At 35.5% G+C, this 11244-nt stretch overlaps 1 pseudogene; it reads left to right on the top strand.

Moving 5' to 3' along the window:
- Positions 1–308: 308 nt before the first annotated feature.
- Positions 309–7920, top strand: LOC101709087 (non-histone chromosomal protein HMG-17 pseudogene; annotated as a pseudogene).
- Positions 7921–11244: the final 3324 nt, after the last annotated feature.

Genomic DNA, 11244 nt, shown 5'->3' with positions numbered 1-11244 from the left:
AAGCATGCTTTTATGCACTTTGCTTGTATTTGCTCATGAAAATTCTATGAAATAGAATATATGACTAGTTTCATTTAAAGTTGAAGAAATTAAGTCACAAAAATTCATGCAACATGTCTAATGTTATTGAGTAGTAAATGAAGGAGTCAGTATTCACTCCACTTTTTCCAATTTTTAAGTCTAAGCCCAAGACTTCTCTGTTGCAGAGGAAAAAGCAGGAGGTGGAAAGTTCTAGTGAGGGGAGCCCCCAGAGAAAAGGAGATAGAGAAGCAAATTGTCTGAGTCCAGGAGATGTACTACACAACGTCATGACGACACTTATTAGCAAAGTAAGAAATTAATTGGCAGAAATAAAATGGATGTTTTGGTTGTAATCATTGAAAACTAGGTAGAAAACATTAGATATGAGAAATATCACAACAAACCAAAACACCAGAATGATTATGCTGGTGACACATAGGTTTAGATTTTAAATTACATGAGTGCTTCTCTTGTTTCATATAAATCACCTCCTGATTTAGGCTGCTTTTACTAACAAATAAAAGATGTGCACCACATCATTTTCAAGTGTGCCTAAATCATATAACATCAATTACAGACATTATCTAGCTAACCCTAAATCTAGTTTAACCATTTGTGAAATCTTTGGGGATATTTTTCATTAATCAATCTTTCAGTGCCTAGCACAGGGCTGGCCTGTACTTCAGATCCACATGGCAAGTAGTTCAAAGCATAATCCTGTCTCTATTCCTGATTTACCATAACCGTTCTCCCTCAGAGCAAACTGCTAGTTGATAATATTCTTTTGTGATCTAAAAACAGAGATGCTTTAGTACCAGGATCCAATACCACACCACTGTTTTCTTTCTGGTTTAAATTTAAATTTTGATTTTCAAATTTGCTTAGTTTCACAATAAAAATCAGATATTTGTAAAAGTTTTCTTCTTTTTATGCTAATGTTAAAGAATTTCAGCTTGTGTTTAATGTTTCTCTTGCTATCTATGACAAAGAAGTTGAAAAATGGATATTTTTATAATATCAAATCATATAATTTGACCCAATTTTCATTCGTCTCCCAAATGTCCAGAAAATTAGAACACCTTTTTATTGATGCTAGCCAGTCTTCATCCTCACCATTATAGCTCATTTTTATAAAGCCAGTAACAAATGTTTTATAGATACTAACATAACCCTCACAATAACCATTTCAGGCATCTGCTATTTTTATCCCGTTCTACAGATTGGGCTATAAACTGAGAGAGGCACTGACATTAAGTAAACTTACACATCTATTATAAAGTCAGGATTCATCACAGATATTTTGATTCTACAACTGATTTAAACATATTATTATCATTTTACTCAATATGTAATAGAAGTTTCTTGGCTAATATATAGATTAGTGAAATAATTTATAAAAACATAATATCCAAAGTGAAAATTTCATGCACACATTCTGAGATAGTGAAAGAGCACACATAGTTTAAAAATTACAAGAGATGTTGAAACTAGTTTTGATTTAGAGCCAGCGTTATAGTTTTCCAATTGCTCAATTATTTGTTTGAATAACATAACATCCAGGTAAAGAAACTACCATAAGTACCACTGTGAAAGGTGTTATCCAAATGCTTGAATGAGTTTGTAATGCTTTCAGTGTTTACTTAAGAATGATAAAGAAATTGGATTCCATAATTACAGTGTACTCTGTTAATGTTTCACTTTTATAGAGGTACATGTATTGCTTGAGTACTTCTGAAGCTAGTTAGAAAAAAATGTATTGCATTTAAGGTAAAATGTCTTCCTGTGTGCATATTACTTCAGAAACATCAAATGCTGCATATTCTGAAACATTCCTGGCATTTACTGGTCAGTTGTTCATTTTATTTAGGTAACCACCCTTCCATATGTGATCATTTCTTTACTGACAAATTCTGAGGTTAAAATAAAATACAACCTATTTATTATTAATAACATTGTTAATTAAATGAATGAATATATACCATTTTATTTTCTCTTGAAGAATCAGCCAAACAATTACAACTAAAATATCAAACACAGATACGTGTTTCTAATGTTTGTAATGAAGTAATAATTTACAATTCTTTAAATAAGATGTAAAAAATGTAGCGTTGAGTTGTACTCTTAGTTCAAATTTAGTCCTACAACAACTAAAGTGAAATTTCTAAATATCCCAAGTCCATAGAAGAGATGTTTTACTGTTAGCATTTTGTCTTGTTTTGTTTCTAAATTTCCTAGTAATTAGATACAGACAACTGTAAAAGAATGAATATTAAAAGATAGCTGTCATAGTTGAACTAAATGTAACATGTACCTGGGTTAGTTTCCATGCCAAGTCTCCTGTATCAGAACTTGTGCAGAATAGATTATCTAAAATAAAATACTTTTTAGTATTCTTCTTGATAGTGCAAGAAATGGCTTTGATAAACTCTTGAGACCAAATTTGTGGCTTTGACATTACTCAGTTGAAACAAGTTGAGCAACTTTTTAAGCTTTTGATTTCTTTTTCCATCTTAGCTTTCTTGTCCATACAATGGCAATAAAACTTAAAATTAGATATAAAAATGAAAACATACGTGTGAAATGTCGAGCTAAATGCTACCTTTAGGAAATAATGAAATGTTCCATATCCTGAAAATTCCCAAATGTTTCACTGGCTGCCAATTAAGAATTGAGCTATTACAATGATGAGGACCTCAAGTCTTAGCTGCCGCAACCTAAGCGCAACTTCTTGTCCTGTCCTCTACTAACAGCGTGACCTGAAGATCGCACAGCATTTGAGTGGCCCATACAATCAACAGTCAATGCTTTCATGATTTCTCCACATGGTACACCATATCAATAAGCCCATTCCCCACTTTTCTATTCCCTTCTTCTTGTCCTCCCCTTAATATTTCCACTCCTCTTCCTTCCAGAACAGTAAAGAACACTAGACAGGCCAATGCACTGGAAATCACCTTATTCCTCCTGAATAATCCAACACAGGCAGTAGTGCTCATCAACAGAAGTTGTACAGTTTTAATCTCTTCCAATTAGATCTCTTCTAAAGAGTCAGATGTTTTCTTTGGCATCACCACTGGAGAGATGAACTGAAAAGAAAGAAGTAGAATCCAGACTGATAGTCTTGGGAACATCACATGACATTCAATTAGCAAGACTGACAATTGGAGAAGGGATACCAACAAATAAGGCAATGCCTAATTATTAAATTACTGAATCATAGCTTGATAACCCAGTCTTTAAAACCCATCTTTCCATATCTTTCCTCTTCAGCTTCAGATTTTATTTTTCAAATCCAATACTTACAGACAACCTTGCAGATGAAAAGAGGAGCTGCAGTTGTATGTTTACTTAAGTTAAATGGTGCATGTAACATCTCTGTTACACAGTGTACAACAGTGACAGAGTTTAGCGGTTACATTTGTCATTCGCTTTTTCTGCCAAGTGACCTATACTTATTTATGTTGGTAGATATCAGATAATGCCCTTCAATTTTCAACTAAAGCTGAAAAATAAAGACACTGGTTAAACAGAGGAAATCTCTGATAGCCAAATACCAAAGGAAGAATTCGTTCATGACATCCAGGATGGAAAATGTTAGCAGAGAAGAAAGGACCAAATGGTCACATCTAGATTTTTCCATTACTTACCATCCTCCTCCCTCTACAATTAACAGAAGACCTATAAGCTTCTCACTGAGCTAGTAGAAGTACAAATCCCATTTCCATTCCTTATTAATTTGGGGGTCGTTGATAAATTAGTTAACCTCTCTGTGTCTCAGATTCATCTATAAATTAGAAATAGCAATTATAGTAACTTCCTAATGGAATAGTAGAGAGAATGAAGTCAACAATGATTGGGATACAGTAAGAGCTCAATAGATGTTAATAACAACCTAAATAATATTGCTTTAAAAGTTTGTGTGCGTACTCACCATAAACACTTCCCTCACTTAAAAGATTAACAGAAGAACAATCTATTAAAACACAGTGTATATGAACAGCTTGATTACTAGAATCACCATAACCAAAGGTCATATTTTAGGTCTGTATCTGCTGTGGTTTGTGCTCCCAAATCTCTGTGTGTAAAAGGTTTTATCTCCAGGGTGGTGCTATGGGTAGGTGCTGGGACCCTTAGGAAGCGGCACCTTGTGGGGGTCTAGGGAATTGGAGTTGTCCTTGAAGAAGGCTGTGGGACACCAGTGTTTTCTTCTTCCTATTTCTTTGTTTTGCTTCCCAATTTATAAGGCAACCAGTTTGCTTCAGCGCACACTTCTTCTATGATGTTTTGCCTTGTCAGAGATCCAAAGATATGGGTCCTTCATCCAGGACATGAACTCCAACAATCTCTTCTCTTCATAAGTTAATTATCTCAGATGTTTTGTTATACTGACATGGAGCTGACTGCTACAGTATCCTAAAGCTATAACAGAGGGTCAGTAATCAAGTGTATAATTTAGACCCTTTTGGCAATACTTGAAGGACAAATGGGAATGAGTCCAGACACGAGATGATGACAGTTGTCAAAAGGAAATATGTTAAAAGTTTAAATGTCTACAGTGGTAGTGATTAGGGAAGGAATGGAAGAACCATAAGGTATGAAAGAAACAGAAACTACGTAACTATATGAGTAATATAACATCTGCTATACCAAATAAATCAAACTATATCATTGTTTTTAAAACTTGCTATTTTTCTCTAGTACATATTTCATAAAACAAACATAACTAATCCAAAATTTATCTGAACTCTCACTTTCTAAAGAATTACAATATGTTGCATTATGGAAAACAATGATTATAGGCAGTAAAATATGATTAGCTTCATTACTACATCAAGCTAAACTATCCATATGTTAATCGATATATTTATGTTAATTGCTAATTTTCATGTCTCGCAACAAAGGTGCAAATTGTGGCATCATCTGACCTTCAAGGCACACATGATACCAGCTCTGCTTTTTTTTTTTTCTTACTAAATTGTGCAACTGCTAAAAGTAATTGCACCCCAGGGCTATTATATTATGCATGAATTGTCACTTAAATGAATGACAATGTTTGAGAGAGAGAAAAAGAATGGGGGCCTAGATATATTCTCAGTGAATGCTGCCAGCTACATAACAACTGACATGATACCAATTACAGGATCACTAATTAAGGCTATCAAAGAAGCCCAGGCATTTTTGTCCAGCAGTAAGATTTTCAAGTATGACCTTTGTATTTTCTTTCAGTAAACAGGGAAAAAAAATTTTCAAAGTAGTTTTTCTCAATTTTTTGAAATGTGGATTCATTTTTTGATATGTTATACAACAAGGTAATGTTTCTGTATCCAGTTCTAACATGTAACGAATAGCAACAACATGCTTTGGTTGGATTTTTCCTATAAAAGCTAAGAAAGCCAGGGATGTGTGTTTATCTTTTGAAACTGAACTAATAAAAGGGAGATCTCAAAAATTTGATTTCATGCAGAATATAAGGATATGTTATGGAGAAAAGAGCCTTACAAATATACTCTGCAGTACCTTCTTTATTCTAAAATAACTTAGCTAATTAAAAGTACAAATTTTATAGCTGCTTTATAGAAAAATAAGATGAACATAATGGCTCGATTTTCTCCATATGTAGAGTAGAGCCCGAGTCTATTTGGAAGATAATATTCAATAGTTGTCTTAATGTTTTAGATGAAGTCTTGGAAATGTTTATATATGTAAGCATGCAAACCATGAGATGTGCGTGCACACACACACACACACAAACACAAACCATCATTAAAATGGAGTATTGACAATTGGAAGCTACTGCTCTGAATGGTGGACTGCTGCCTTGTTCTCTTTATACATGACTCTGAATCTGACCTTGGCAATGAGCTCACCACAGAAATCAGCTATGCTGCTCCAGACAAGACTAATTTCCCAACTGAGCTATAGAATCACAAGAAGTAACAATTGTCTTCTATGAGCCAGTAGCTTTGGAGTGACTCAATAAGCAGAGAGAACTGATCCCTTGCCTTAATCCACCTAGGTTATGAAGTTCCTTCATACTAGGCTTTGTTTTGGTGTCCGACTTGACTAGTAACAAGACCGACACAGCGAAGTGTCACAGGCTATGGGTGAGACTACTAGTTCAGGGAATAGATTAAATTCTATAACTGGTAGTGCTGTGAAAGTTTCTCATTTCCATGGTTTTAGAACTGTTTGGTGGGCATCCTGAAGTGAGGGCTTCAAAGGGTATCTTGGAAGAAAGGCCAACATTCTACACTGCTTGCCCTGAACCATCCACGTTTGATACGGTTGAGATTTCAGGAGTTTTCATTTCATTTCAATTCACCCCCCCACCACCACCCGACAGTGGAGATTTAGAAACCACTAATCTTGTTCAAGTATATTAAGAATTATTAAATCAAAATCTAGAGAAATAAAGTAGTTTGTTTAAGTTTATGTAACTAGAAGAGACGGGTAAGTATTTAAACCGCCTTCTCTCTCGGTCCACCTGACTTGGGCTTTTGCTTCCTACAACATTTGAGATTTTTAGTCTGGAGGATGAGGGAGCCTCTGCAACCACAAATGCCTAAACCTCTGTGGACCAAGAAGCACCATAACACCTCTGATTTCATTTTTGATTTATTCAACCAACAGATATTTACTAAATCACAGTCACCGTCATTCACAAGTAGGTGTGCTCTCATCTGAAGGGGCAGGATTTAAAGTTATAAATTTATGAAATTGTAGAACTCAGCTAACCTTTTTACAAAGCTCTCAATCTTATTAGCTACTGAGGTTTATAAAGATCTATTCTGTTGCCCTATTTCTTTTTTTAAACTTCACTCCCTTAGGTCTGATAGTCTAAATAGGTACCTTTTTATATTGAGGGTTTTCATGTAATCAAATAGGAAGAAGAGGAACTTTACCCTCAAGAGTAAGGCATCATTATATTGGATTGCACTCATACTAAAGTACAAGTTGGGTATTGTAAATGATCTCCATTAGTTTTGCAAACCATGAACAAGTCGATAGTGTTCATTTCTAAGGTCAAAACTAATGAGTACACATTTTTCTCTGTCCTCTACTCTGCAGTGAATAGTGAAATCTCAGATGGAAGTTTCAGAGAAAAAACCTATTTATTACATAGTAAAACTATCATGAAAATAAAAATCCCTAATCTTATATAAGGATACTATTTCCTCATGGAAAATTCTACAACTTCACCAAGAAGCCATTTTTTTCAGTGCTGGGAGTGAATGGAGTGACACACACATACTAAGCAAGCATCCAGTAATCGTCATTAAGTTACCTTGCCCATTTTGTCCTGCGACATTAATGAATATGCATTAAAACACAACTGTTTCCACCAAGTTACCATTTTACTAACTGAAAAAGTGATAATAAAATCTTGTTAGCAACTATCGTAGAGAGCTAGAACAAACTTTTAAGAGTCATATATTTGAGTCCTTTGATTCCATCCAGACAGTTTAATGAATCACTGTACTTTAGATATATTTTGGAACATATAGTGCTCCTTGGTACCAGTAGGGGTGACACATATTTCATACTCCAATGAAAGTGATCAAATAAAATCCATCAGAACCCAAATAGTGTGAAGAAGAGGCGAGAATGACCCATGGACCAACCAGTCACCTAGGAGAAAGGCAGAAGGTGATGATGCTAAAAGAGATGAAGCCAAGGCAAGGGAGAATACACAGAGAAGGTCCTCAAGGCTGTCTGCTAAATGTGCTTCTCCAAAGCCAGAGCCCAAGCTAAAAGGGACCCTGCAAAGAAGGGAGAGAAGGTGCCCAGAGGGAAAAGGGGGAAAGCTGACCCCAGCAAGAATGGCATAATCCTGGGGAAAATAGAGAGGCCCAGGCAGACCAGGAACAGAAAGCTGAAGGTGCTGGAGATCCCAAGTGAAGTGTGTGCATTTTTGATAACTGTGCCCTTCTGGTGACTGTCCAGTTTGAAGTATTATTTTTATCAAATTTTAGAAAAATGCAGAATTTTTTAATTTTTATTTTTATATGTTGTTAGCACACCGAACACTTTATTGTTGCTTTGGGGAAGAGCATATGTCACTAGTACAATGTGGGGAAAGCATCTTTCCCTGCTAGTTTTGGGAGCCTTTCTCCTGGCTCCCAGAAGGAACGATTCCTTGATGCTGACATGCGGTCACCTTGGCACACATTTCTTGTTGTGTGGGGAAAGTCCCAGTTCATGTTATGTCCTCCTTTCCTCTGCCATCAGCACAGACTTAACTCCCTTAAGCCCAGAGACCTCTTGGGACCTGACTCCCAAAAATTGATGTTACCAGTGTGTAGAGCAATCTGGATTTGCCAGTGATGTTAAGACAGTGTCTCACAAAAGCAATGATTTCCTTTTCTAGATTGTGGATCTTCAGATTGATAATTCTGCCATTTTCATTTTATTTCCTGAAAATCAAGGTTGGCTTGTGAACAGTTGTTAAACACCATGCTAAATGTGAAATGTCAACCCTCACTCTAAACTTCCTCTACTCAGAACATCAAATGAAGACTTCATTGAATTTTATGGTGGCTCTCTGAGTTTTTGTATTCCACCCAAGAAGGGAGCTTGAAAGCTATTATATACTGTTAAGGAATGTGTGCCCATATCCTTCCTGAACTACCACTATTGTTTATGAAAAGTATCTTTAATAAAGCTGCATATGGCTCGGCTTAGAAAAAAGTGATACCAAATTCAGAAAATGTATTTTGCTAATGAGAATAATCACACTCCTACCTTGGAAGTAGAAGTTGTAGAACATAATATAATTGGTTTAAACTTTAGCTACACATTTTGGAGAGTGTGTCCAAAATTTTTTTGAATGTAGTGTTTCACTACATTCAATCATTTAGTTGTCTAAGCATTCTAACCAGGCAAACTTTATTATGATCTCTTTTTCATAGATAAGGAAGCTGAGAATCAAAGATATCATATGAGAAAAAAATAATACTTTCACAGCAGAGAAACTGCAGACAATAACTGTGATTGTCAAAATAACTCCCTCCTTGGCCTAGATGTGTACCTAGTCACTGTCCTAATCACTAGAACCATGAGTTTATTACTCAGCAATATCCTAGATTAAGGAAATTGACACAACATAATAATAAAGATTCTTCTACAGAAAGAAGGAGCCAGAAGAACACATCAGTCACAGATGGATTGGGAGATGCTATGGTGCTACCTTTGAAGATGAAGGAAGATGAGACCAGGAATACAGGCAGGCTGTACAAATTAGAGGAGGCAAAGGAAAAACAGATTCTCTTCTAGAAGGGAACACAGCTCTGCTGACCTCCTAATTTTAGCCCAATGACATCCATATTGTACGTGTAGCCTGTGGTAATAATGTTGTTTTAAGCCACTAATTCTGGGTGATTTGTTATTGCTAATAATGTAAATTACTGTGCCGCCTAAGCCAAGTGACAAGTTTCACATTACCATTGATGTCAGATTGATACATGTGTCTCTTGATGTGATGTAATGAGGAAGGCTTCTCTTCTCCTTGTTTTTCTTCTCCCAAACCTATCATCCCATTCTAATCCTCAGATAAATAAAATTGGAGAACATTCTGGAAAATATCTACTTTACTCTTCCACACTTTCAAAGAAAAAAAAAAGAAGAAGAGGAAGAAGAGACTGAGAACCCAGACCAGAAGAGAGTAAGAAGATAAGATGACTGACCAAATACATACATTGTTATATCTGTGATTGGATCTTGAAACAGAAAAGAAACATTAAAGGAAATACTGTTGAAATGTGGAAAAAAAAGTCTATAGTTTCGTTGATAGTTTTTATGGTTTGGATCTAAAATTGCCTCCTCCGAAGCCTCACTTATATAGCAGGTGATTGGCTCATGGAGGCATTGCATCATAAGTGATTTAGGAGGTAAGAGCCAAACAGAAAAGGTGAGTGACTGTGGGCATGAGCAGAAAGGGAACATCTCCTCTCCCTTTTCCTCACTGGGCTCTCTCCTTTCTGTGAGCCATGAGGTGAGCAGCTTTCCCCCATCAGTCCCTTTTACTCTGGAACTTCTGCCTGGAGCCAGCCAACCATGCCAAGACTGAAGCTTCTAAAACTAAAGCCCAAGACAAAATAAACGTGTTCTCCTTTAAGTTGAAGGTGTCAGGTGTTTTGTTCCAGAAGTAAAAAAGTGACTAAGACAATAGTATTATGGCAAAATTAATTTCTTAGTTTTGACAAATGTACTATGATTTTGCTAGTGCCAGGGAAAGTGGGATAAAAAGAAATGGATGCTGCCTATAATTTTCAACTTTTCTATTCTTCAAAAAGTTTTCTAAAATGAAGCTTATTATAAAATAAATAAAACAAAAATTTTATATACATACATAAATATATATAAACATAAATATGCCACATACATACACCAAAGGGTCATGTTTAAGTGAGTGTCCTAATTTTGCAGTTCTAAATTATTTTTACTTGCTTCCTCCACAGTATATTCTGCCCTCAGTTATAACCAACTCAACCTGACCTTTCTTGACCTACTACTGTCATTCAGTTAAAATCAAAAGTATCCAGAAAAGAAGAACAAAGTTAAGCCACCTGCTTAAAATTACCAAATAAAATTTTTTAAAAAATCTAGAAGTTTGTGAGGTAAGGAAGCTAACCATCTTCTCAAATTCTCATATTCTTCCTGCTTAGTTTAGTTATTTTTGTTCTTGTAGAGTTTTGTTTTGAATCAGGAATAATCTAGGATAGATTCTGAAGGTGAAGTTGGTCTCAAACTGTAGGTGTCCAGAAATGAGTCCTGTGATAAGCATCTTATATCATCATTGGGGTTGAACAGAGAATAATGTCATAAGAGTTATTTTAATAACAGAGCTTCCTGTGATCTGACAGAGTTCTATGTCTTTTAAAATTATTTAACTCATTTAACCCATCGAGTAACCTTATGACAAATGATGATCTTTACTCATTTCCAAACAAACAAAGTGAAACATGGGGAAGTTAAACACATTGCCACATGACCAATAAGTGGTGTACAGAGATTTAAAAAGTCCCTCATCTCATTCCAAGATTGTGGACCTGACTACAAATTTAAAGGATTTGGCCAGAAAGCAAGACTCAGTGTATTTTCACTAATTGTGATAATTTTTAGTAGTAAACACAAATTAAAATATTACCCCATTTAACCCTTACAGCCATTCTTCTGAGGCAGAGAGGACACCAGCCATACGTCAGGTTCCCTAGGAAGTAGACG

Source organism: Heterocephalus glaber, unplaced genomic scaffold, assembly GCF_053883595.1.
Source record: "Heterocephalus glaber isolate CG9 unplaced genomic scaffold, H.glaber_assembly_v1.0 deba00000676, whole genome shotgun sequence".
Taxonomy (NCBI): Eukaryota; Metazoa; Chordata; class Mammalia; order Rodentia; family Bathyergidae; genus Heterocephalus; species Heterocephalus glaber.
Note: the sequence above shows the minus strand (reverse complement) of the source record. Positions and strands in the feature narration are given on the sequence as shown.